Source organism: Alligator sinensis, unplaced genomic scaffold (assembly GCF_000455745.1).
Source record: "Alligator sinensis unplaced genomic scaffold, ASM45574v1 scaffold485_2, whole genome shotgun sequence".
Taxonomy (NCBI): Eukaryota; Metazoa; Chordata; order Crocodylia; family Alligatoridae; genus Alligator; species Alligator sinensis.
The window spans coordinates 1,416,751-1,442,886 of NW_005842069.1; the positions used below are offsets into that span (position 1 = coordinate 1,416,751).

Consider the following 26,136-nt stretch of genomic DNA (forward strand, 5'->3'; position numbering starts at 1 on the left):
ACATCAGCGAGGCTTGGGGCGTGGTATTAGGGGTGGTAGGAGCCACGCGTAGCCCATAAGGCTAGGGTGCCCCAAGGCACCCATGGGTGCAGGATAAGACCCACGAGGGGTCCAGGAGTTTACGTGCCCAAGGAGATGCAAGGCAGCCTCCCGAACCTTCTAAACATCAAAGACGTGGCGGACGAGAATCGAGGGTGCCCTTGGGCCGAATTGGCATGGAGAGAGGGCCTTAAGGAGATCACGACCCTCCTAAAGGACCCCGCTGTGACAAAAGCCATGAGAGAGTGCACACAACTCATTGGTTCAAGGACTTTCAAAAACAATGTTACTTACCACAGAGATGGTCAATAAATTGAAACTACCTGGGTGCACTGATAACAAATAACATGTCTGTTCCTAGTATTTCCTTTAGGGCCTTCTCCCAACCTGTGTTTTGTAGCTGTTGATTGATTCACTGAAGCATGGGATGGTGAGCAGGGCCATGGGTCAATAAAGTCATTTATAAAGATTAACACTTTGGATGAAATAGGTGATGAATCAGTCTGTTGTCTTGTAGACATTTATCCTAAGCAGGGAGATTCTGTCCTTTAGTAGAGTATCATCTAAGGGCCCAGAAAAACTGCTCATCTCCATAATTATTTTACTCCCTGTAAAGAAATAAGATAGTGCACTTACACTTGCTTGCTTTTTTTTTTTTTTTTTTTTTAAATCTGAAACACAAGCTTATGCTACACTGTACATGGGAATTGAATGAGACCACCCAGCATTTTATGTTTTAATCTCAATGGATACATATTCATTCTTTGCAGGACATGTTTAATGTTACTGGAAGTTAGTGCTATGGATATTTACAAACTATTGTAGAATTATTATGTTCTAGTTGCTTAAGGAGACGATGCAAAATTTTATTTTAAGGACACTTTGAGACCTTCTTAATTGCATCCTTTAGCCTGGGTATAGTAAAAGTGACATGAAAGCCATGTATTTCCCAGGTGATCAGGGAATCACTGCTTTTCTCATACATAGCTGGAAAATGAGTGGGATGCTCCACAGAAGTCTAATATCATCATGGAATAATATCAACTTGTACATCTGATGTCGGCCTTGCCAATGTCTCCTTGATAGTCACAACCTGTAAAGTGACTGTTATGCTTAATTTCAGCTCGCTCAAACAATTGTAAAGCTTTCTATTTATCAGAGTTTTAGTTCATGTTGTTGCAAAAACAGACAGAAGGAGGCACTTTGGAATTATATGAACCAAAAACATAGGTTTGTATGAAACTTTTTTCATATTTAATGAAAATATTTGAGAATCATATCTCATAAACTTTTGTTTTAAAAAAATTCTTGGTTCTCCAGGTGAAGTTGGTATGCTACACAAAAGAAATAAACTAAAAAATATAAAAATTACAAGTGTACTCTTAAACTCTACTGTGTATTCATATATAACATTAGTTCCTTCTGCACACGTTATCTTTTGTCTGCACATCTATGTCTATTATAATGGCCAGGCTCTTATATTCCTTTGAATATTTGTGTCATGTGTCATGCACATCTGTGACATAACTAGAAACTCTATATCAAAATCATGTTTTTATTCCTGATGGCCAATATGAAGTTCTTAGAATATATGAGTGTAAGGTAAGCATAACGTTTTAGTCTATTCACTTCCAATTGTAGCTAATATCAACTTTCTTGTCTTCTGCTGCATTCAACTATCATCTATATAAAGCTTAAAGGAGAAACTAGCAGATGGACAAGGTCTTTGGCCTTTTGCCTTGCCTAATCTGGCCGTCCCATTGATAGTGGCCAGAATAACCCCTGAACAAGCTGTCATTGGTCCTTGCTGCCAGATAAGTTGCAAGAGGTCCCATGTCATTCCATTAGCCATTTGTGACCTCCTTGTTTCAAACTCCTCTTCTTTCTGAAATCATTATCAGGCTATCAGTTTACTACAGAAAATGGTAGTGGGGAGGTTTAGGGAAGACAATAGTTCATGAAGTGACAAAAAATTCTCCATAGATTAAGTTGCAACTGAGTCCACTTTAAAAATTTCATTTTGTTGTTGTTGTTGTTGTTTTGTTTTTTTTGCTTTTTGTCCCTCTTCTAAAATGGACATAAACATGGGGTAGCTCTCAAAGCTCATTGCATCTGCCTGCTGGGGGAATAGCCCTAGAAGGTGTTTGGCCCCAGACACGTACAGAATTATGGGAAATTACATGAATCTTTAATCATGGCCCTGGGCCTTCAGACTGGCTTCATCATCTGACCTCTTTGCAGCAGAACTCCATCAGCAGGAGCCATAAAAACAATTCCCCACTAGGTTGCTGGATTATGGTCTATTGTATATGATGAATGAGGTTCTGATATAGAAAGCTTATCCTGCCTTTAAAGTTACAGTCCCGGGGGGGGGAAAGGAGACATTTGTTTTCTGGGATATATTTGAAGGATCATGGTTATTTAAAATGCACTCAGGTGCTTGGAATCCAAAAATAACTCCTAAGAAAATAATTCCTTGGCAAGCTACCAATAGTGTGCAGTAAAGAAAATTTATCATATGGTCCTTCCATTTATAGATGATATTGAGGGAGGTATTTAGATATGTATATTAGGGCTTTGCGAAACACCATTTTGTTTTGACGTCCATTTCACCATTTCGAAGGGACAGTTTTGTTTCATCATTTTGTTTCAAAGCACTGTCCCATTTCATTTCATTGAAATTGTTTTGCTGTTTCGACTTTTCACCCACAGCCTATAATGGGGAATCATGAAAATACCTAAAACATTGTCATTTGTTGCCTGATTAGGATGCAAATTGCAGGGATGGTAGCCCCTTCTGAGGGCATGGAGCCTGCCAAGTTTCAAGGACATAAGTACAGAGGTTTCTCAGAAACTGCACCTCAAAGTCTTGAAAGCAAAATTCATGACACTTTCTGGCAGTGGCAGCCTCCTGTCATACATCACACAGATCCAGGGGCTTGCACCCCCAGGAGGGCTGCAGGGCTGTACCAGACTCCTCATGGGGCTGTGGGCCCCTGGATCTTCACTGGATAACAGGAGGCTGCCACTGTTGCCTGGGACTGGCGCTGGGCTCAGCCTGCACCCAGGGCTGGGCTCCATGGAGCTCAGTTCAGAGGTGGGAGGCAGAACACAGCCCTGGCTCTGCCTGCCTCCCACCACTGGGCTGTACTGTGGGTGGCTCTGCAGCCCCATGGAGCTCAGCCTGGCCATGAGAGGTGGAGCGCAGCCGGGGCTCTGCCAGCCCCATGGAGCGCAGCCCGGCAGTGGATCAGAGCGCAGCCCGGTGGTGGGAGGCAGACAGAGCTGGGGCTGCACTCTGCTTGGCTCTGCCAGCCCAATGGAGTTCAGCCTGGTGGCAGGAAGCAGGGAGAGCCAGGACTGCACTCCCCTCTAGGCTGAGCTAGATGGGGCTGTGGAGCCGCTCAGAGCACAGCCCTGCCTCTCCCCTGCCTCCCACCACCAGGCTGCTTCAAAACTTGAAATGTTTCACCAAGTATTCCGTTTTGAAGCTGTTTCAGTGCTTTTGTTTTGAGCTCAAAATGCATCTTAACAGCTTCAAAATGAAACACTCAGTGAAATTTCTCACCACCCTAATGTATGTATGTTTCTATAATGCAAATATATTTTTGTTGAATGAAGAAAGGTTGACACTTTTTTTTTTTTTCTTTTCCTAGAACTGACCTTTAAATGGAGTCTGATATTAATAGGAAGTGAGCTCAACTAAGAAATAAATTAATCTGATTTTATTTGCATTCTATTATGGATAGGATACAAATTTATTCAGATTTCAAGGCTTATAGCCTCTTGTCTTTTGTTAGAGGTCAAATGAAAAGTCTGCCCTCTGCATCATGTCTTTTACTTATACACCCATCTCTACTGGAAGTTTAAGATAAGGTAACTTTTGACAAATAGGTATTTATTTGACAGGTTAAAATGGGGATTTTACTGCATTGTGTTGTGCCTGGCAGATTGTTAAAATATCCATACAGGTCTGGTAATTTTTCACTAACAGATACTAGCATACACATCATTCACTGAATGAAAATTGTGCATCGCCTAGGAGGTTTCTGGAAGCCAACTGATAAAGGACCTTATTCTAAAAACCATTTCCATTCCCTGTCAAATTTTGACACAATAGGTGAGAACTCAAATTGTAATTTTTAAAATCACCTTGCAGATTATTATTAAAGGCTGGTGAAAACCACAGAGCTCAGTGCCCTCTGTTCCTTTAAAATTATCAGTCAGACTCAGTTAATTTAGAAGCTGTTATTTATCCATATGAGGTTTAATTTTACAAAGTATGCTGATATTTTCATTTTTCCTCAGTTTGTCTTAAATATTCAACTCTCCCAGTTAGGGATAAACTGCATTTTTCCTCAACTGTTATCAAATTGCAGAGATGTATCAAAGTTTGTTCTGTTAATGAGACTTGTTCAAGCAAGAATGACTTTAAAATCTAAGGGAATCCATCTCCTCCGTGTCTGAACACATGCATCAAATTTAGCACTCAGCCATGAATTCTATATTCCAGAATATTCCTCCAGAATAAGGTTTTATGTTGTTCATGCTACTGCCATTTGGCGCTATGCCCATTAGTGGAGCAAGCCTATTTCAGGAACCCTTATAACAGAATCATCTGATGCTGACCTTTTTTTTTCCCCCTCAGACAACCTTGATATTAGATCTTGCGCTAAAATAATATGCTACATCTGAGATGAAAATCTAGACTATTTTAATTGGATTATCTGGAGGAGTCGGAGATTTTAAATCATGGAGCAGCAAAGACATATAACCATGACTTATTCTTTGACTATGCAGTAAAGTCATTAAAACTTATTTCATTGGCAAGTGAGCAAAAAAACAAAACAAAAAAACCCACTAATGACAGGAAGTCCTGTATACATGCAGGACACCTGCTCCAATGCATTCTAATTATAAAATGTTGGAGCAGGCTTAATTAATCGAGTGCCCCCACTTCCATTTTGAAGTGTGGGACGTTGAATACATGAGATGCTGCAGGCGTTTTAATTGGAGCAGGTCCCGAGAGCTGGTCTAATTAAAATGCCCTTTCACCCCCCCCCCCCCCCCCCCCCAAGCACATCTATACATGCCCAGGAATACTAACTAAGCAATAGTTTTTGAGTGGGACTTGGAAGAACTTGAAGAATAAAATATACTTATTCTGGAAGTCCTGGAAACAGATTTCTTGACATTAATGGAAAACATTAAGGGCTCTTACTGAGGGGTTGGGGAGGAGGGAGGGTTGTTGCGATAAAGAAAGGAAAGAGGGGAAAGGACTGGAGAGAGTGCAGAATGTATTCTTTGATTTTACCATGTACATTTTCAGAAGATGAAGTGTCATCAATCCATACTGCAGCTAACAAGCAAGCACATCTTGATTCATAATTTCTCTTTCATCTAGAACCTTGTATTCAAGCACAGCGATGCTACAGAATCATAATAATATAAGGTTAAGAAGAATCTTGAGAGATCAGTCTTTGCAGTGAGGCAGGATCTAATATACCTAGCACCCTGGCAGGTATTTTTAGAAGCATCCAATGAAGGAAATATAACCTCCATAAGCAGCAGGTTCCAGCTTTTACTACACTAGAAGTCAGGATGGTTTTCACCTAATAGTCAATCCAAATCTTTAGTGAAAATTAAAGTGACTATTTTTCATTCCATAGTGGCAATGGAACATAACTGTTTATCTTTTATTGGAACACTGTTATCTTGCCCTGCATAAATCTATTCTTTTCTAGACTGGACACACCCAGTTCTTTCAACCTGTCTTCATAGATATTATTTTCTAAACCTTTGGTCTTGCTTTCTTCTGGATGCTGCCCACATTGTTTACATCTTTCTTGAAGTGTGGTGTTCAAAATTCATCACAGTACTTTTAGGTATGAGGGTTCACCAGCACCAGCCAGAATGGAATTTGAATTTGATAAAGGAAGCATAGAGCATTGCTTTATATATTGAGAACACTGGATATGTCTACATGTTCATTAATGCGCTTTTGCTAACATGCATTCAATTTAGTAACTTCATTGGATGGTATTAAAAAAAGGTGCATTAGCCTATCTTATTGTGCATTAGCAAAAGTTATCACCTATTAAAATAGGATAAAATACAATATTAAAATAGGATAATGCACATTAAAGCATGTGTGTAAACACACCCACTGTAGCTACCAGTCTCGCTTCTTGGCTCCATGTAAGAATAAGTGACAAAAGTCAAGTGAAAGCCTCTAGGAAGAGTGAGCCTTTTGACTACTTCTGGTGTGGCAGGACAGCAATAAAGTTAAGCTCAGGAACCTTGCAAGGACAGTAGCAAGACTTATTTTTTACTGTAACTAGTTCTTTATATAATTTCCTGTAAATACAGCAATATTTACAGGGACTTATTTAAAGCCTCATCGAAGTACTACATGCAGCAGGTTACTTACATTCAGCCACTTCAGTGGCTCTAAAGCCAAAAGCTGCTGCCTCACCAGGTGCTTTGAGAAGGTTAACACTGCAGTCCACTCCTGTGGTTTTTCCCCAAAGAGAAGTGACAGTCATTTTGGCAGCCATGAGGCACAGTGTCTGCTTGTTCTATTCTACTTTGCTGCTATTCCTGCAAAAAATAATCCATTTTCTTTGCTAAAGACATGCAGCCCATATTTAGAGGGCTGATTTTGGAGGTAAAAGTGCATGTGGTTTACAAGTAAATACAGTATGGTGAGGCTGTTTGACCTGTTATGCAGGCAGTCAGGGTAGCTGGTCATAATAGTCCTTTCTGCCTTAATTAAAACTTAACTTTGTTTGTTTTAATCTCCTTCTAGAATTCACGTTCTCTTTTATAGTACTCTTTCTATTACCACATCATCCCTAACTTCTCTTCCTTGGCCCTCTTATAGCTCAGGAATTCTTTCCAACCCTAGCTCCATCAAATTAATAGACTAGCTAGAAGTTTCTACTTTTCATTAGGTTATTTATCTCTTCCGTTTCTTAAACCCATTTACAGTACAGTGATACAGCAACTTAACTCCATGATGTACATGTCTGTGCATATGCGCATGTGTTCTGTGTTACCAAGGTCACCAGAAGCTAGCTGGGGAGTCAGCAAGTTTGCACACCTGTTTTGATGATATACTCTGCACCTTGAAGTTGTCCTCCATTGCCCTCCTTGGAAAAAAAAAATGCACATGCAAAAATATGCAGTTAAATGATGAGGAAAAAAGGAGTAGACGTTTTGACACGTAGAACACAGTGATCACTGAATTTCAGATCTCCCCTAATATATTTTTATGTGCAATGCTTTTAATATATCTATATGTAATTTAAGCTTAAGTAAAGGAACTAAAATTGACTCTAGCATATTTTTCAGGTTAGTGGGCACACACGTTGGTGAACCCTCAGTAGGTTGCTTTCTTAGAAGGTAAATAAAGCAGTTCCTCTGGTATTAATACTGCCACACAGGCTTTGAGGTGCAGGACAACTGGGAGCATGTATTGCTAGTACCAGGTTCTATATAGATCTTTTACTTATCTGTGTCTTTTGCATCCCATAAGAATTAGTCGCTTTAGTCTGCCTGATTGACTACTTGTTCACTCTCTCGTTTTTACAATGTCACCTTGTCAAGCACTTTTAGTAACAGGGTTTATTAGCACTCTCCAACAGACACTAGACACTTGCTTTATTGCTGAAGTGGATGTTTCTATAACTGCAGATATTAGAAAAATGTGTTGTTTGTGGATTATTGAGGGGTTTGGTTTTTTTTTGTGCAAACAGTTTTGTTCTAAAAATGACTGGAAGTCTTTCAGCATCATTTAACATTAGCAGGCATCATATGAACGTCAAGGAAAAGTACACTGTGACCTATATCACGTACAGACTAGGATCTCTAAACAGTACAGCTCTGAAAATACATCTTAAGGGTTTTGTGGTTATAAAGTACTGAGTTTTTGAACTAGCATGTTCTCGTGCCAACAAGTAGAGGTGTGAACTGCTACTGTAGCTTCAAGGCTACAGCCAGGGTGCTTGAAGGCAGGATTACAGAGCTTTACAGAAATAGTAGTCTGCTGCTTGTCCTCAGCAGGATGTATTTCATACCAACCATTAGGATGGAATAGAAAGTTTTTGTAAGGTGCCAGATGTGCTTGGCAGGCCAAGTCAGAGCCCAAACACCTTACTTTTGCAATTCTCTTGCCCTCCTCAGCTGTACAATGGCTTTATCCTTTCCAGGTGCAACAACTACTATCTTGAGCAGTAGTGCATGCAAGAAATGGGAGAGAGATTTCCTCCTGTCCTACTTTCAGAGGCCACTAGTAAATAACCTTAAAAACGTATCATTCCTATGTTCTATTCTTAAGTTAACATCTTTTTTTTTTTTTTTTTTATATGGGAATCCTGAATCTTTTATTCTCATTATTACTAATTTGGGGGGCTCATTGTTGCATGATTAAAAAGGGTTTCGAATGGGGTAGGTTACCTCATGTTTGATACGCTATAGGTTCCCGAGCAAGCATCCATTGATTTAAGTTTCGTCACTGGTTTCCTATGTGACAGGCAAGGCAGCATCCGTTTTCATGATCCATTGGTTTATTCTACCACAAGTCACTATTCTCTTCTGTCACATGGTAACTCTGCTTAGAGTACATAGCATAGATGTGCAGTACAAAAGAGCCATCTCAAATCTTATAGAAAGCAAAATATTTAATGGCAGGCTTTGGATACATACCCCAAACAAGATTTTTTGAAAGTATGTGGGGGGCGGACTATATATGAAAATCAGTAGGAGCTTCATATCATCATTGAGCAGTTCTAAAGGTGTGCTTTCTTTGAGTTTAATTGTGGACCCCTTCTTCTTGACTTTTCCTGTCAAAAGAAAGGATGCATGGATAGGATTTGTTATAAGGTCATTGCTAAATAAAACTTAAGTTTTACTGTTTGACAACCAAATAGTAGTAACACTTGTTGCATCTCTTTTTCCTAAATGACAAAATCTTATTCAGCCTGAAAAATATTTCTGTGCATCAAAATCAGGAGTGCTGTAACAACACCACATGCCTGCTATGCCTGATGGCATAAATGAATATTGCTAAGAAACAGAACTGTTTTTTCCATCTACTCTTCAGACTCTGTAGTTCCTTTCTGCTTTTAAATTTATATCTGAAGGTAAATGGAAAGTACAAAGTATAATTAATTAGGCTCCCTATATCGGAACAAAACTGACTATATATGTTTTACACTTTTTAGCAATTAGGTTTACACTGATTTCTCTGCACAATTTTTTAGGACCATTTTTTACATAATGCAACTTCATGGGGAAGTGTTTTACTATCTCTTTATGTTTACAGAACGGGTAATGTGCAACAAACCCATGGTGTGGTGGTTATAAGTCAGAGTTAGAATCACTACAGACCCCAGCTTTAATAATACTGTCTCTATCTGACACACAGTACCTCATTTTGGCATAAACATTCAACATATAATATAATATCAAGCATGCAATATTCACTATCACGGATATTCCTGATCCTGAAAATAGCTGATTTAACTTTTAGGCCAGTGCCCTTTGAGTTTTTTAGGCCCTAATTCTAATTATTCTTATTATATAATATATGTACTGCACATCACTTTGATCTAAATCATGTGTTATGGATATTGAACTAATCTTTTTGTCTCATTAACTTTGATTTGTGTTAGAAAGCAACCAGTTGAAACAACTTTCCTCCGTTCCTCCTGTTGCATCAACCATGATATTTTGGTGTCAGCAATGATGTTGTCTGTGACTCATGCTTTCTTTTTGCTCTGCAACTGTAAAGTAATTGGGAGAGTGGGGAAAAAACCTCCCATTAAGCTCACATTTGCCTTATGATCAATGGGACAGGTGCATAAGCATTTGTGGCACTAGGCCTTTGAAATATGCCTTTCCTAATTGCTATTGAATTTGGTACTCTTTTAACAGAACTGTATTGGTATCTATGGAGACTAAAGCCATTTGTTCCCCTCCCATACACTCTCTTTAAATCCAGTGTTCAGTTTCTACTTTATGTGCAAATTTTCCATTTATGTGGCTGTTTTAACATTTTTACAAAATTTACAATAGCATGGTGTGAATGCTAAAGTACCTGGCTTGGTCATAGCTATTTTTTTTTCCTCTTATAATTTCTCTTTCTCTGCTTGTGTATGATTCATACCAAGATAGTAAATGTAGAAAAAAGAAATAAAAGAAGCAATAGAAAACCTTGATTCAAGGCAAGATTGAAACAGAATAGAATTGAAGCAATAAGAATCAATGGAGAGGAAAAAGCAGTAAGATTTGGGGGGGGAAAATGAAGTAATAAAGGGGAGGGAAAGTGAGAGCAAAGTAGAAGGACAGAAAAAAAAGAGAGATCACAGCAAAATTTAGAAGACTTGAAGAAATAAGTTAGGAAAACAAACAGAAAACCACCAATTATGCGGGGGAAGGTCATTGTGAACTATAAGCAGTGGGGAAAACAGTTTGGAAGGGGGTTTGAAGGGGAAGGGCTCCTGGGGAATCATGAGGAGCTGGATGTGGGTTCGCAGGCATCAAGGGGACTCTGGACCAGGAGGACAACCTGTGGAGTAGAGAGCTGTGGGGTAAACAGGGGCTGAAGCATTATAATGGTGGGTAAGTATGAAGTAAGGCAGGGTTTGGACTGAAGTGGGTGGTATCTGTGTGGAGTGAAATGGGAAGTTGCAGGGGGGATGGGGGTTGGGAGCAATAGGGACTATGGGTGAGCAGGAACCAGCAGGTGTGAGGGTTTATAGTGATGTGTGTATGCTCAGAGGAGCAGGAGAAAGCCCAGTTGGGTGAGGGGAATGGTGAGAGGTCAAGGATGTAATAGGGATGAGTCTTTGCTGGGTGTAGTGGACTCATGAGAGCAATGAAGGGGCAGGGTAGGACTCAGTGGGTTGTGCATGGGTGCTGGGGTCTGGGGCATAATGGGGATAGGTGGGATAAGGGAGAACTGAATTGAAACGGGGGGTGGTATTTCAGGGGGCAAATATAAAGGGCAGTGCAGGGGGTGGGGGCATTTTGAGGGTCCTGGTGAAGTTTATGGGAGAGTCATGTGGGGATGTAGAGAGCAGTTTTTTGTCTCTGCCTAGACAAGGAGTTAACAGTTGTACCCTCCTGGACTCAGGTGCTTGCTCCAGTCTAGAGTTGGCAGTCAGTTCCCCACAGACTCATTCATAGTTGGTTTTTTTTTATCATAAACTTAATAATATAGTCCTGTTCTCCTAGCACATAGAACCTAGAATTATTGAAGTTTTACTACAATCGGCAAAAACTCCCCTTTCCAAAATCCTTGATCCGCCCATAAGGAATCCAAAATTAGATTGACTTCTCATTGATCAGTGGGAGCAAAGAAATATTGTCCTCTCCCAGAATGAGAAGTGCTGCTGAGCACCTGCAAAGCTCATTGACTAAAATTAAAATGGTGGCTGCTCCATACTTCTGGATATCAAAGCCCTTAAGGGCTTGTCAAATGGAAAACTTCTGAATTGTTGTTGTTTTCCCTTCAATTATGCAGCTAGTTAGCAGCAGAAAGAAGAAAGGTTAATCTCTTGGCTAAAAGAGGAAGAGAGGGGGATATTAGTCTGCTTTCTGGCACCTTCTTTTCTTGAAGAGACTGTGTACTGAGCAGGAATTAATCCAACCTGTTTGGTGCATTAAAATTGCTATCTGAAGGCCCACAAAGAAAAATAAAGCCATGATGAAAGGGCATTGCATACCAAGAGTGTGAAATTCATAGGGTCATAGGATGGGAAGAGACCTCATGAAGTCGTCTAGCTCATCCCCCTGCTCAAGATACATTCATCCCTAACTAAACCATCCCAGTCATGTGTCCATCACACCTGGTGTTCAAAATTTACAGGGATCAAGATTTCAAAACCTCTCTAGATAGCCTGTTCCAATGTTTAATCATCTTGAGTTGTGGGTGAGGCCTGTGAGGATTTGAAGAATTACGTGTTTCTGGACTTCTGAGATGTGAAACAAACTGTACCTAAGGAGGATGAGCTATGCAGATGGACACAACAAACCATGGTCTGTCAGACATGTAGGCTTGAGTTTAGATAAGTTTGGAATCCAATAACCTTGGATTGGGATCAAATCCAGGGTTTTAGCCAAAACTATAATTATTCCTATTCTAAAATAGTTGACCAGTTGTTTAGTACTGTGTAGTCCTGTCATGCAGGGGGAGGATGATGGCGGGGAGGGCAGTGACATACTGGTGCCATGCCATTGCCCATTCTGTTGCCCCTCAATGCCAAGCCACAGCCCCCTGTCCAGCCCTGTTGGTTCCCCTCACTCTTGACCCACAGCCCCTGTACTCCTCAGCCCTGCCAGAGGGGCCCCAGCTCTCCCTGTCCTAACTGGGCTGGAACGTAGTGGTTCCATCTCATGCAGGTGGTGGCTTGTATCTGGCTCCAGTGCAGGCTGGAGGGGAGGTTTTTAGCACCCCCGCACCCTGGGTTAGGGCTGCGCATCACTCCGGTTCAAAGCACCATCTGGTGGAAAACGGGTGAATTACAAAAAAGCCACAGCACCATCTGGTGGACAAAGAGGCTCATTACATGTCTGAGTGCTTTTGTTTGCACACATCAAATACATAAAGGAACAAAGGTGCAGCAATGTAATTGGCAGCGACGCAAACTAAACTATGTCCCAGCAGTATTACTTTAACATGCCAAAAATACTTTTAAAGCAGTGTGAAATCCTGCTCGTGCAAACAGAAATGCAGTTGCAGCACCTTAAAGGGCAAATCTTGTGGCATGTAGATAGAGCCCCTCATGTTAAAGCTTGTTTACTTGTGTTAAATGCCTTGCAAGTATCTCAATTGCATCACTTCAAATTAGGGTTAATTCTGGGCTGTGTTAGTTAGCTCATGTTAGGATAACTTCAGTCTGATCCACAGGAGCAATTTGAAATCCTACAGCATCCCAGAGTGCACTGCTACCAGTTCCCTCCTCCCTCAGAATAGGGATAAAACTCAGGTTCCCTTGGTCCTAGCCACATCTCTGCTTGTCAGCCTTCTAGTGAGAAGTCAGAAATCTACAGGCAAGAAACGGTATTAACCTTTAAGGTACAACTGCTAACATAATTTAGATACTACTTAACATTCCACAAATTTAGTATGGTCCAAGTGAAACATGTAACTTCACCCTAAGTATGTTTTGCAATAAGGGCACCTTTCTATTATTGACTGGGTGTGAATCGTCATTGTTATTTTACATCGGCAGATGAACATCTGTGTCCCCATTGCTGTGCTCTCAATATGTAACCTAGAAGGGAAACACTTATCATTTGAGTTTTCCAAGTTCCTGAGTCCTCCAGTATGTCAAACAGCCAACTTCTAGAATTATTTTGTTCTTCCAGCCCATCAAGTTGTGGTGATGATTTGAACTTCATTTATATTCAGTAAACAAAAATGAAGTCTGTTTCTTTCAACACTCAATTCTTCACAAAGAACAAAGAAAGGAACAATGTGGCACAGTGATTAATGATCATGATTAACTCCCTGCAGGTTGTGGTTTCATGCCCCAGTGATTCTTCTGTCATTATTCTGTGTAAGATGCTACATTAGCCCCATATGTTTTCAGCCACACATCTTGATAAAACCTAAAGGTTAAGCTTTAACTTTGTATTTTTCATTAAGGATTGAAGCAATCACATGCATAAAGTTGTGCAGTTGAGTTACCTAAGATGGCAAACCCTGAATTGTAGCCAGCTATATTAAGAAAAATAGTTCAAAGTGCAAGGTAATAAAGTACATTATTGAGAATTATATAACGTAACAGAAGCAAATGCTTTGAGCTATTTTTTCTTTAAAGTGATGCCTTCTGGGTTCTATCACTTGCAAGATAAATGACAGAACTGAGTGATCTACAGTGTAAAGTCCCATGTTGAACACTAATGATACAATTCAGTCTTGGCTGTTCTGTCTGCAGTATGTAAACAGTAACAATTGGTTAGATTAAGCCCCTTTAGTCATAGATTATTTGAGTGTATTGTAGAACTAATCAGACAATGACAGTGACAAGTCCCTTTGCAGTAATTTGTATTTTCATGCCTGAGATTATCATATGTAACTCAGGTGATTGTAGCAGCATCAATGGACTTTTAAAATTGGTCTGAAAGGAATATTTTTTACCCCTGATCTTTTCCATGAACACTGTTTTGTTTCATGTGTACTACTTCACGTTGGGACTTGGGAAAAGTAATTTGTAGATTCTGCTTTCTTCTGATGAATATTTTTTCAGGGAATAAATTGATACTGAATTCAGGGACAAGATGCTAACAACAAATAAACCTCAAAAAAGACAAAATGCTTTACTTTAACTTTTTTTTAGATTGTGTTGGTTCTTTTTAAAACACTAGGAAACCAAATTTAATTAAAAAGTAAAAGAAAAATAAAACAAAGTAGGCTCATGTTTTAGGATGAATAAATATTCTAATCACTTTGTTAGTACAAGCATTTTGATGCAAGACAAAAATGCTGTGACCAACAACTTTCACTGCCAAACAGTATCAAGAATCAAATTCAATACATTCATTTTCTGCAGATATTTTAACTTAATAGCTGGTGCAGTTTCTAGATGCAATTTGATTAGCATGGGGAAGTTGCAATATCGTAGATGAGCACCGTATGTTAAGGAGACCAAAACACAACACATGGACTATGGCAATTTTACATCTTAATTGCCTTGTTAGAGTTTATGTTCCATTCTATTAGCATCTCTTGGTCTGCATTTAAATCTTTTTTTAAAAGATTGGCTTGAATAACTATTGTATTTATCCATTTGGCCAGATTCATTTGTTCTTCGCTTACTTTTGCTTACAGAGTTTTTCCTTTAGTCTTTTGCTGGAATGTTTATACCTTTTTGGTGTAAAAAGAAGGGAATTATTGTGTCAAGTGAAACATCTTCAGATAACTGGGTTGTTTGTTTTTTAAGTGCTTGACCCTTTCCCCTTCAGGTTGCTTTTATCATGTCTCAGGTTGAGCACCCAAAATCACTAGTCACTTAAAAAAAATTTAAGCCAAGGTATAGTTATTTACCTTGTAAAATGATTCTTTATATATTAAAATTGCAAGCTGAAGGAAAAAGTTGAGTCTAACCTGTTCACAGTTTTTTTCTTTCAGTAAATTCCCTCATGAAAAGAGATTGATCAACTCACACCTTTATATTAAAGTTCTATTGATACTTTTTAAAAGAATGAATAAAGTTTAATATAAGTTTTAACTAATGGATAAATTAGTGGTTTGAAATGGCTATGTACTCAGCATGTCAATAAGTTATTTAAAACCCTGGCTTAAAAACACCCATTCCACTAACTGTTGATACATTTCTAAATACATTTTGCAAAATGCTTTTAGTTCTGTGAAAAAATGTGGATGAAATCCAGAAGGAAAAATTAATTAAATCGAGGGGGAAATTTCCCTTTCAAACCTTTTGTGCTGAAAAATCTGAAGAATTTCTGTTTTAGGTAAATGGGGAAAAAAATCGGTCTAAACCAAAACTGTACTGCCTTTTGGCAGTTTTTGGTATTTCTATTGGATCTCCTTCCTCCAAGCATTCGCCATAATTTCCACAGCTAAATCCATTTTTAGTTTTGAAAATAAATATCCATATTAATCATAAAAAATTGAACAAAAATGTGTCTGTACATGTTTGATGTATAATAGTTCTGTGGTAATAAAGTGATGTGCTTATTGCATCTGCTAATCGCACATGCATTATAACTATTTATAAATGAAACCTTAATATTAAGTGTGACCAACAAAGTTTACTGTCATTGCTAGGTGATTCAGCCACATTGTATCTATATCTGACACATTAATGAGGGGTAAGTGCATGATAACATCTCCTCTTGTCATTTTCTAGATTGAGCTATTACAAAAAGAATTTTTTCCTGGTATGTAGATTCTATCAAGTCTGTGCGTCTCATTCTACTTGGTCCCATTTCCTCCCTTCTCTTAAAATGCTTAACTTCAGCATTAGTTTGCTGATTTGGAGATTTGCAGTACTTCTCAGTAGTACAGTTTTTTTTATTCATGTTTATCCGTATATGTGTGTGGTTTTTTGTTTGTTTGTTTGTTTGTTTGTTTGTTTGTTGTCTGTAGGCTTATGACAGTTGTTCTGCACCACAGCTACAACCTGATGCGTCATTCCTGTACTATTTGTAGCCAGAATTTAAGGGAATACTTGAAATCAATTTGTCACTTATTTTTCTAAAACATCTTGTAGATTATTCCAAGTTACCACAAACTTAACAGACTACTAGCTAATTTACAGTATGAGTATGTAAGGAAAAAAAGTGGAGGAAAAGTCTTTGTCCAGAATTACCCTCTCACCTGTGTATCAAGCACAGGCCAGGTGGACTTGAGGGGTTTGGGTCTTCAGTTTTACCAGCTGCTTCTTTTAAATATTAATTATTGCTGTCTTTATTTTACTTTCTCATCACTTACCTCAAAATAATATGTAGAACAACAAAGAAAAAACATGTACCCATCCCAAATGTGTCCTGAAATCCCACCAACTTCAGTTTCCTTTAAATATTATGTCCAGCATGGATGCTTATTTCCTTCTCCTCAAAATTGACTAGAGTTCTTAATCACTGACTCCAGACTAGAAGTAATCTTATGTACTTTGAATGAGTTAAGTTACTGAACTGTTGCAAATAAACTATTAAAGATGATTAAAAAACAAAACAAAAAAAAAGGTGCTTATCAAGTCTCATCCATTAGATTCCATCCAAGCTTGTGTTTAGTATTAGCACACTCTGTTTCTCTTATTTAACCAGCAACCCTTAAAATGACAACAGCTCTGGCTGGAGTGCCCTCAACATCCTCTAATTGTGCAATATGTTTTTGAGCCTAGCAAGGTTTCTGTGGTAAGACATAAAAAAGCCAACCCTATATTTGTAGGAGCTGTACATATAGACACCAGACAAGCGACTGAAGGCTGTGGCCACCCACAGTAAGCAAGCAATTTTCTAAACGGCATTTCATAAAATGCAATTTATGCATAATTTACCAATACAAGTATTGTATTAAATGCCTGACAGGACACAGAAATGTAAAATTTTCACTTAATTTGAGCATATTAGAATTCAAGATGTTATTTAAAATTAAGGTGTGAATTATTACGAAGGGCACAGCTGGGATTTACCACAACATTACCAGAGTGCTAGTCCTAGGAATGCTTTTCATGTATATTAAGATGAAAAGAATAGACATCTGTCAATCTTGTAAGTCCTGCACTTTGCCATATCTATCAATAAACTAGCCAAACATTTATCATTTCCTAATGGAGTCTTAGTTTAACTGTACTGTCAATATTTTGGCTGCTAACTGCAGGTTAGTGCCTCAGATATTCTTCTTATGATTCCACAGCTTTTTATTAACACAGTAACACAGCTTTTCATTTAGTACAAAGTTGTTTCACAGTTTAGCCTTAATTTTCAGTCTCTTATTTTTGTCCTAAAAGACAAAACAAAACAGAGAGAGGGAGAGAGGAGACTGGTGCTTACATGCTAACTTAAACTCTGCTTTACAAAAATGGGATGCTATCTTTTGGCAGGAAATGGATTAATATTCATCTGGGGCTGGGGAAATCCCCTACAACAGTGTAGCTTGAACCCAGCAGGTGAATGATAACACTGATCAACTTTTGCCTACTTACCAACAGGGAAAAAGCAGGCATGAGCAATGGTGCCAGTCACCACTTGGGCTCCACTGCTGCACTGAAGCAGAGGCTCCAGGAACTGTTCTGACAACTTGCTACCCTGCCATTGGAAGTGGGTTGTCTGGCCGGTGAGCAGCCCTATGATCCAGATTTCTCCTATGGGGCCAAATAAGTAGGACATTTTTGTTCTATATTAAAATGTTGCAGCTGTCAGTGAGTTGACAGTAGAAACAATGAGCTTTTGCTCCTCGTGAAATTTAGTAATTTCTTGGATTGGGGAATTAAAATCTGTTTACACCAATACCAATCCATGAACACTCAGGTTTAAATTTCTAGTCCAAATATGAATGATGTAGCCCTCTACATAGATTTACTTAATGATGCCCCTCTACTTAGATGGAAATCTAAATGCCAGGTATCTAAGCTAGAACCAGATTTTGATTTTGCAAGCCCATCTCTGATTATAATTTTTTTACTAGATGAATCCTTGGGAGTACTCACTGGAGAAATTTCCAGACTATAAAATCATAGCAGCCCATCATCTCCCTAGATGATAATTGAATAAATACCATGTACAAATCAAGCATAATCGAAAAGTAAAATCTGCTTCATTTTATATTATTACACATGACCATATTTTGTATGAGAAGTCCAATAGTTTGCAATAGAAACTATTAATGAGTAATAAAATAGATTGGAAAAGGAATGGTTTGCTGTAGAACATGTTGGGTTTTTTGGGTTTTTTTCTGTGAAATTTCCCTTTCTCTCTACTATAACAAATGTAAGATTTTCAAAAAGATCTATAAAATGGCTTCCCTTTCCCTTACAATATTGGCAGAGAAAAAAATCTTCTTGAAAAATAGTTCTGAGAGCAAGCTGTATTTTGCTTAGTTTTTTGCAGTACTGAGTATACACATTATCATGATATGCCTTTATAGTATGATCAAAGCTCTATTATACTAGATCCTAGAGAAACGGGAGAAGAACAGATTCCATTCTACTCCCAAATGTCAAAATTTAGACTTGTGATTAGCCACTTGAAGTGGTATAGTGTCATAACTAGGGTTAATAAAATGTAATAAATATTTTGAATAGGGAATTTGATTTTCATTCAATAAAAATTTTGGTTAAAACGTTTTACTTTGGAGAACTTCCATTCACCCCAACACTGAAATATTGAACTGTTCCAATGTCTAACAACAATTTGAAATTTTCCATTTGAAAGTTGTTGGTTTTTTTAGATGGGGAGAAATATAATCTTTGTTTGTTTGTTTTTGTTGTGTGCTCCAAGTAGCACCTCTGTGTTAAGAGCATATGCCCTTTTGTTTGAAAGATTCTTTCCTTGGTAATACTAGGAATGGCCAAAGTTTAATATGATACAGCTGTTCAAATCTTAGTCAAATGTGACTAGTCATGGTAATTTAACTATTTGGCAAATAGATTATAAAATATTCACCCAAATGTATACTTAAGCTGACAATTTAATGGTTTGACATCTCATTGACATAAATATGAATATCTTTACAGAGATTGTTAATTATATTATAAAAAATTACCAAATATGTTATTCACCCTGTTCACTTTTACAGTGAGAAATTTTTAGAAGGCATGATGCCGTTGCTTTGGTTTTATACAATGCTTCTAGCAAATGCCATTACTTACCTTTAACAAACTGATAGCTTTTTTATCAATGTCTGTTATCTGTGAGTCCTTTCATAAATAATGTACTATAGAAGCTCTCTATATGAATTTTATAAGAAATAGTCTTTTTTTTATTTTTGATTGCACTGACATTGACTTTATGTACTTTATTGATCCACTGTAATATAGCACACAAGGACTTACATTGCTGTTTTCAAGCCTGCCATGTTCTATTCATAAATCACACCCTGTCTTGCTGAGAACTCAGGAACCTACATTTATATATTGAATTTTTGTTCACATTGTGAAAATAAAACCAGAGCACTCTGAACACAACAGTCAGAACCCCTGAGAGAGTATAAGGTGTTCAAATAACCCGTCTGGATCCTTTGTGAATAGATGCTGAAGCATTTATATCTTTCCTTTAGTTCTGCATGACAGCTTGACGGGACTGCTCTCTTATTTCAAAGTCACTGAGGTCAGTATAATTACCTACATGCCCAATGAACCATAATTTAACAGTGACCTTTAGAGGGAAAATAATTCTTTTGCTCTCTACTTTCTTCTTTAAGTATAATAAAAGCTTAAATGGGTGTATTCTTTTGTTTGCTTTTACTTTTAAAAATACTGATTTCAAGGTTCATTTTTCCTATTTTGCTAGAGATCTTAGATGTGAATGCAGGAACTCTATAAAAGGGGATGAGGAACTTCAGCTTTTTGAACATGAGGGACCTTTCTTCTAACTGATTTATAAGTACTGGAAATGAAGAGACATCAATACAAGCAAATATAAGACAAATCCAAGGTTTTGAAAACTGAAAGATCTTGAAGTTTAAAAAGCTTAAAATTGGCTTGGTGTTCCAACATTTGGCCTGTTCAGTGTCTCCAAATGAAGATCAATGGACTCAATACCTTAGAAACAGATTTAAAGACGTTATTTTAACTTATTAGTTACAGAATTTGAGCCTGAAAATACGTATGCATCTACTTAAAAATAAATATATATGAGTAGTACCAATAACTTCTGTTGGGTTAATTAGATGTATGCATTTCTAGGATTGGGCACTAAAATAATTTTCAGTATAAAGTTGTACAACTTTGACAGAGCACAGAGACTGGAAGCTGATATAAAAAGCCATGGAGCAGTCCTGAGTACAAAAAGCCATTTTGTTCAGCCTTTGTAGGTCACTTTTAAAATGAAAATTCTGCACTGAGATGAAAAAAAAATCAAACTACAAATATCTTTTTCAAATGGCAGTGACCCTAAAATTAATTTTCTCTACTGTTCCCATATCATAGCTCTTCACTGTTGAAATGAACCCATGTGTTTGTTTTTTAATCCATCTTTGCAGTTATGCTTGACTTGAAAGCTAGCAAACAAACTCCAGACAATTGGAGGTAAGGTTATTGCATTGCATCCCTATGAGCAAAATGCTTGTCTTGTACCACAAGAAGTATGCCTACTTTGCTATGCCGAAAAATAAAGTAGCTTGAGATTCTTCTCTTCTCTCTCACAGGGAGCTTATCCTTTGTATAGATCATGTGGCTATAGAATTAATCTTCTTCATTCCACCCTTTCCTTGTCTCTCATCTGCTTTTAGTGCCTGCAAGATGCAGCCATTCTATTCTGTGAACAGAAGTACTTCAGTACTTCAGTGAATTCTGTCTTTGCAGTAAGGTTGAAGTGAGAGATACCTCTTGCTTATCCCCTTCCCCCTGGAAAATGGTCAGTCAACCTGTGGATAACAGTATCCAGTATTATAGACATAGTGGAAGTTTACAAGCATGTAGAAATTAATCTCAGTAAATTGCTTTCCATATTTAAATTAAGGTTGATAACAAGCAAATCTTAGCATGGTGGGAAAGCCCTAGACAACAGAAAAAGAAGCTAGCCTTTCAATACTTAATACAACTTAATGAAATATCCTGTAGGCCTGTGCAAATAGGGAACTATTTGATTCAGATTCAGCCAATTTGGATGCCAGAGATTGATTCGGCGATCTGAATAATTTTTCCAATTCAATTCAGCCGAATCGCTTCAGAAGATTTGGAGCCAATTCAGAGATTCGGCCCTAGAGTAAAATGGGGAATCAATTAAATATCTATATCTTTGTTGTTTTTTGGCTGATTCTGATGAAACTTACAGGGATGTTAGCCTCTGCTGAGAGCATGAAGCCTGCCAAATTTCAAGGTGATAAGTACAGGGATTTGTGGGAAACTGAACCTCAAAGTTCTGAAAGCAAAACCCATGTTGTGTGTGTTAAGCCACAGTAGGGTGAAAACTGCAGGGATGGTAGCCCTTGCTGAGGCCACAAAGCCTGCCAAGTAGGGTTTCTGGGAAACTGCACCTCAAACTGCTAACAAGCAAAACTCATGACACAGGTGACTGTGTGTGTGTGTGTGTGTGTGTGTGTGTGTGTGTGTGTGTTAAAGCGCAGCGGGGTAAAAACTGCAGGGATGGTAGCCCCTTCTGAGACCATGAAGCCTGCAAGCTTTCAAGGAGAGAGGTACAGGGATTTCTGCGAAACTTCACCTCTGCATTTTTTACCTGCACTGCTACATCCCCACCCCCACCCCAACCTGTCCCTCACCCCTCACTTCATTTCCATTTTCACTGACTGGCCTGCCAGGCCAGCCTGTGGCTTCTTTACTGTTCCTTCTATCCAGGACCAGGAAAAAGCTTCCTAAGATATATATTTCTAACTATTTCAGGCTTTTTCATAATAAACATATAAACATAAAAACACAAGATAAGCCATCACACAAAATGAGTAACATATATCCAATACAACATGTTTACTTCTTGCTGTCAAGTCCTTTATAAAAAGGAAGACTCTGTGACAGTTCCAGCTGGGTACCTTTGCTGCTGCTGGTGCTATTGGCGTTGAACCAGCTAAGTTATTTTGACCTGCCATCATTCACAGTAGTGGATGGAGATGAAGCTGTAGGGGAGGATCCTTGACTCCTTGACAAAGAGTTTCGATATCTTCAAGGTTCTACATGGCATTCTTCTTAAAATGGTACTATAAAAAAAATCAGCATTGTATATGCCAAAAAAAAATTTTAAAAACTGGGTAATTGATAGTTTTCAAAAATATTTCTAAATAAAGAATTATCCTGTGGGGGCTCTTCTATTGAAGTTGCACAGGAATCCAGTTGTCTACAGGAAACCAGTTGTCTGATGTGGTTGCATGTGCTAACACAGTACTAGACTTTATTACTCAGAAGGTTCTCCTTCAGTCCTATATTCCTAAACTAAGACTGGATATATTTATAAAATGTATACTCAAAGTTAAGTAAGAGTATGGATTAAATCATACTTTGAAAGCCTATTGCCCAGGGAGTTCCCAGCATACTCCATGAACTCATGTTCAGTTGATTTTTCCCAAATGACCCTCAAGTAGAACATTATTTCAGGATACCCACTGGTCTCAGATTAAACAGAGTGAGATGGTGACAGATACATAATGAATGCAAACATTTGATTATCATTATGAGGGTCACAGTAAACTGGAACACTTAGCTACCTAGATGCAAGCCAACCATATGCTTTTTTTTTCGAGATGGTCAGATATAAGATCACAAATCCAAGGACAAAGAGTGTAGGATATACTTTGAGAATTATATTCCTGGATAAAATTATTCAAATGGACTTGGCAATAATGGTGAACATAAATTAGCAAAGTAATTCTGACCAAAAGAAATAACCGGTACCTGGAATATTGAGCAGAAGTAAAGACGTGTACTACCTTTGCACCTGGCACTGACAACTTCTCCTGGAATTCTGTGTCTTGATTTTGGTGTCAAGAAATCAAGAAGAATGGTGGAAGAACAGGCTGTTATTGAGAAAAGAGTCACAAAAATGGTCAGAAAGCACACCCTGTAGTAAGCCTCAAAGAGCTCAAAATTGTTTAGCGTAACACAGAGGAAGTTAGTTGTCCTGATAATACTCTGTGTACTGACAAAGAAAATATATATATTGATACTTAAGGCCCCTTTAATCTACTATAAAACTTTATGCATATAAAACAGCATGCAAGATACAGCTATTAGAAGCTAAAGTTAAAAAAAAAGTTGGACTAAAAATGAATCCATAGGTGGAATTTTGCCTAACTCTACCCAAGGTTATGGTAAATTCTTCATAGTTAAAATGTTTAGATCCGTCATGTAGTTCTGAGTGGGGTTTTTCCCCCTCTGCAAAAGCTACATTTTTGTTTAACCATATTTACTGGAATTGAAGCAGGAACCAATTCACAGAAATCCTATGTCTGGTGTTGCACAGGAGATCAGACCAAGTGATCATCAAGGTCCAATTTTGGCTTGCATCTATGGTTCCTTATAATAAATTTCCCTTGCGAAAAAAAACAAACAAACCCTATATAAGCTATTGTCACAATGCTATCATTATTCTGATGCATACCTTGAACCATGAGACAAACTCTGGGAGTGTCTATACAAATGTTTAACCGTGCATTAGCATAGTTTACTGCAAAGTAAGTAAGTGTGCTTACACATGTACATGCTTACTATGCAGCAAACTTCCCTAATCCTGAGTAAACTTGCTGCATGCAAATGCAAGTAGCAAAATTTCTCAGGATTAGCAACAGCACCATAGCAAAATCTGCTCCTGCTTAGCCATCCACCAGGGGGTGGGAGATTAGCTCCCTGCCCCCAGGAGCTGCCTGCTGCCAGGGTGGGCTCCACCGCAGGAACCCTGCCCCAGCATCAGAAAGCTCCAAGCCCTCTGCTCCAAGATCACAATCAGGGAGCAGGAGTTGGGAGACACTTATCTCCCAGTGCCGGTTCCATGACCATGGGTCTGGTGCTGGGAGATCCTTATCTGGGAGGTCCAGATAAGAGTCTCCAAGCGCCGGCCCCACAGTGCCATGGTTGCAGAGCTGGCACTGGGTGCGCCCTGCTGGTGGGGTCAGGGGAGCCTGTCCTCCCCACACCAGCTCCACAAGCATGGAGCTAGGAAGCTTGTTCCTTGCTCTGCTCTGAACTCACTGAGTGGCCAAGAAGCTGCCCAGCTTCTGCCCAGTGTGCTGGAAAGGGACTGGGAACTGTCCTGGTCAGGGACAGGTCCTAGCTCTGATCAGGTGATGATGGCACAGGGCTTGGAAAGAGCTGCAGGGGTGGGGCTCTTGCTCCAATCTGTTGATGGGGCAGCTTTTAGCAAGCTAGCTGTCTCCTAGCCTGGTGTGCCCTGCCAGCTCCTGGGCTAGCACCCAGGGGAAGCCTGGAGCTCCCCTGTTGGTGACAGGGGCCCATTGCAGGGCTGCTGGAAACTTGGTGCAAAGAGCAGCAAATATACTCCCTAATCCCCAAATGTGTAGATGCCTGCCCAAAAGTGCTTAATCCAGCGTAGTTTACACCAGACTAAATTTAGGGCTGATCAAATGCATGGGTAGATGTGCCCTGTATTTTTATAGGAAGAACAAGGGGAAGTGTTTTCCAAAAGATTTTACCTTCTCCAACTAATACTCATGCAAAAACTCTGTAAGAATGCAGTTTGTCAATCTCTGTGCAAGAAACAGAACCGTAAGAGGAGTCAATTTTCTATAGAGTTCCTCTATGACTGTATGGCTCAAGTACCACAAACCATATTGTTTAAATGTGCCTTACCAACTGCCTTACATGTAACATCTGTGTTAGAGAGTATTTTAGTGCACTTCTGTCTTCTGAATAGTTTCACCTGAGGTACATGAACATCAGCATTTCCATTTCAGTACAGAAACTTTGTGGATACCAGCAGAAATGGATTAAATCCTAGATTGCTTATTGCTATGTGGTATCACTTTACTCTGAATACAAGGAATTGCATCACACCCAGGGTCTCATGGAATTGTCATGCTACATCTTGTGGCATTTGTGACTATGACTTGTCTGAACCATTGTGCATAATTTAATATAAGAAGAAGGAGATTTAATTCATATAAGCTAGCTTTCCTGATTTAAAATATAGTGACTGATCAAAGTAGCTCCATCTATTACTCTGCCTGCAGTGAAGACCACTCTCATCTCAAGCCTTAGTCAAACTCAGAGTTTTGCAAAGGTTCAGCATGCATGGTATTACAAACAAAGGAATGGAGGGGGAGGAATCTTGAAAGCATGCTTGCTTCTTAGCCAGCATTTTTCACAGAGTCATAGAGCGATTAAAATGTCAAGTCAGCTGACAGCCAAGTGTCAGGAGAAATTTACAAAGCAATTGCATGAACAAATTCACCTCTAGCAAGCAGTTCACAAACAGCAGTTTAAACAAAAACCTCTTTGCTAACAAGAAATTTGGCAAATGGTTGAAAAGGAAGGATCTAAAAAACCCAATCCCACTGCTTTAAATAGCTCTTGTGCAGGTACAGAGAAAATTGTCAACATTTCTGTCACATTCCTATGTTTGATTTTTATGGTAAGTATAGGAAAGGCAAATTTGTTACCTCAAAGTGGGTCAACTGCATGAACTTCAATATGTAAGCTTGCATCTAAATCATTCCTGAACTTCAAGTCATATCTAACAGAATAATTGGTGCGTAACACTGCAAGTGATGTGGTTTTTCGTATGGCAACATGCTATATGATGCCCTGTTTGCAACTCTGCACACGCAAATTAGATTTGTTCCCCTAAAACATGGATCATTATTCTAATGACAAACATTTCATGTGAAATTTTAAGCTTCCTCAAGAACATCTGCTCAAATGCAAGTTTTTCTTTTTCTTAGTGAGATTTTGTTGATGAAAAGAACTGGAATGGCAACCATTTCTCTCCATCTTCACA

General features: G+C 38.7%; 1 long non-coding RNA gene across 3 annotated transcripts in view; it reads left to right on the forward strand.

The window, feature by feature from the left end:
- LOC102380895 overlaps window positions 1–26,136 on the forward strand; it is a 137,783-nt gene that overhangs the window by 41,071 nt on the left and 70,576 nt on the right. Inside the window, exons 2-4 of one of the 3 annotated variants that reach the window (XR_323818.1) lie at window positions 17,727–17,851; window positions 19,793–19,842; window positions 20,026–20,649. The exons of 1 other annotated variant lie outside the window; for it this stretch is intronic. This is a non-coding gene — a long non-coding RNA (uncharacterized LOC102380895). Of the gene's footprint in view, window positions 1–17,726; window positions 17,852–19,792; window positions 19,843–20,025; window positions 20,650–26,136 lie in introns of those variants that run through there. One more of the 3 variants, XR_323817.1, reaches the window with a different exon arrangement.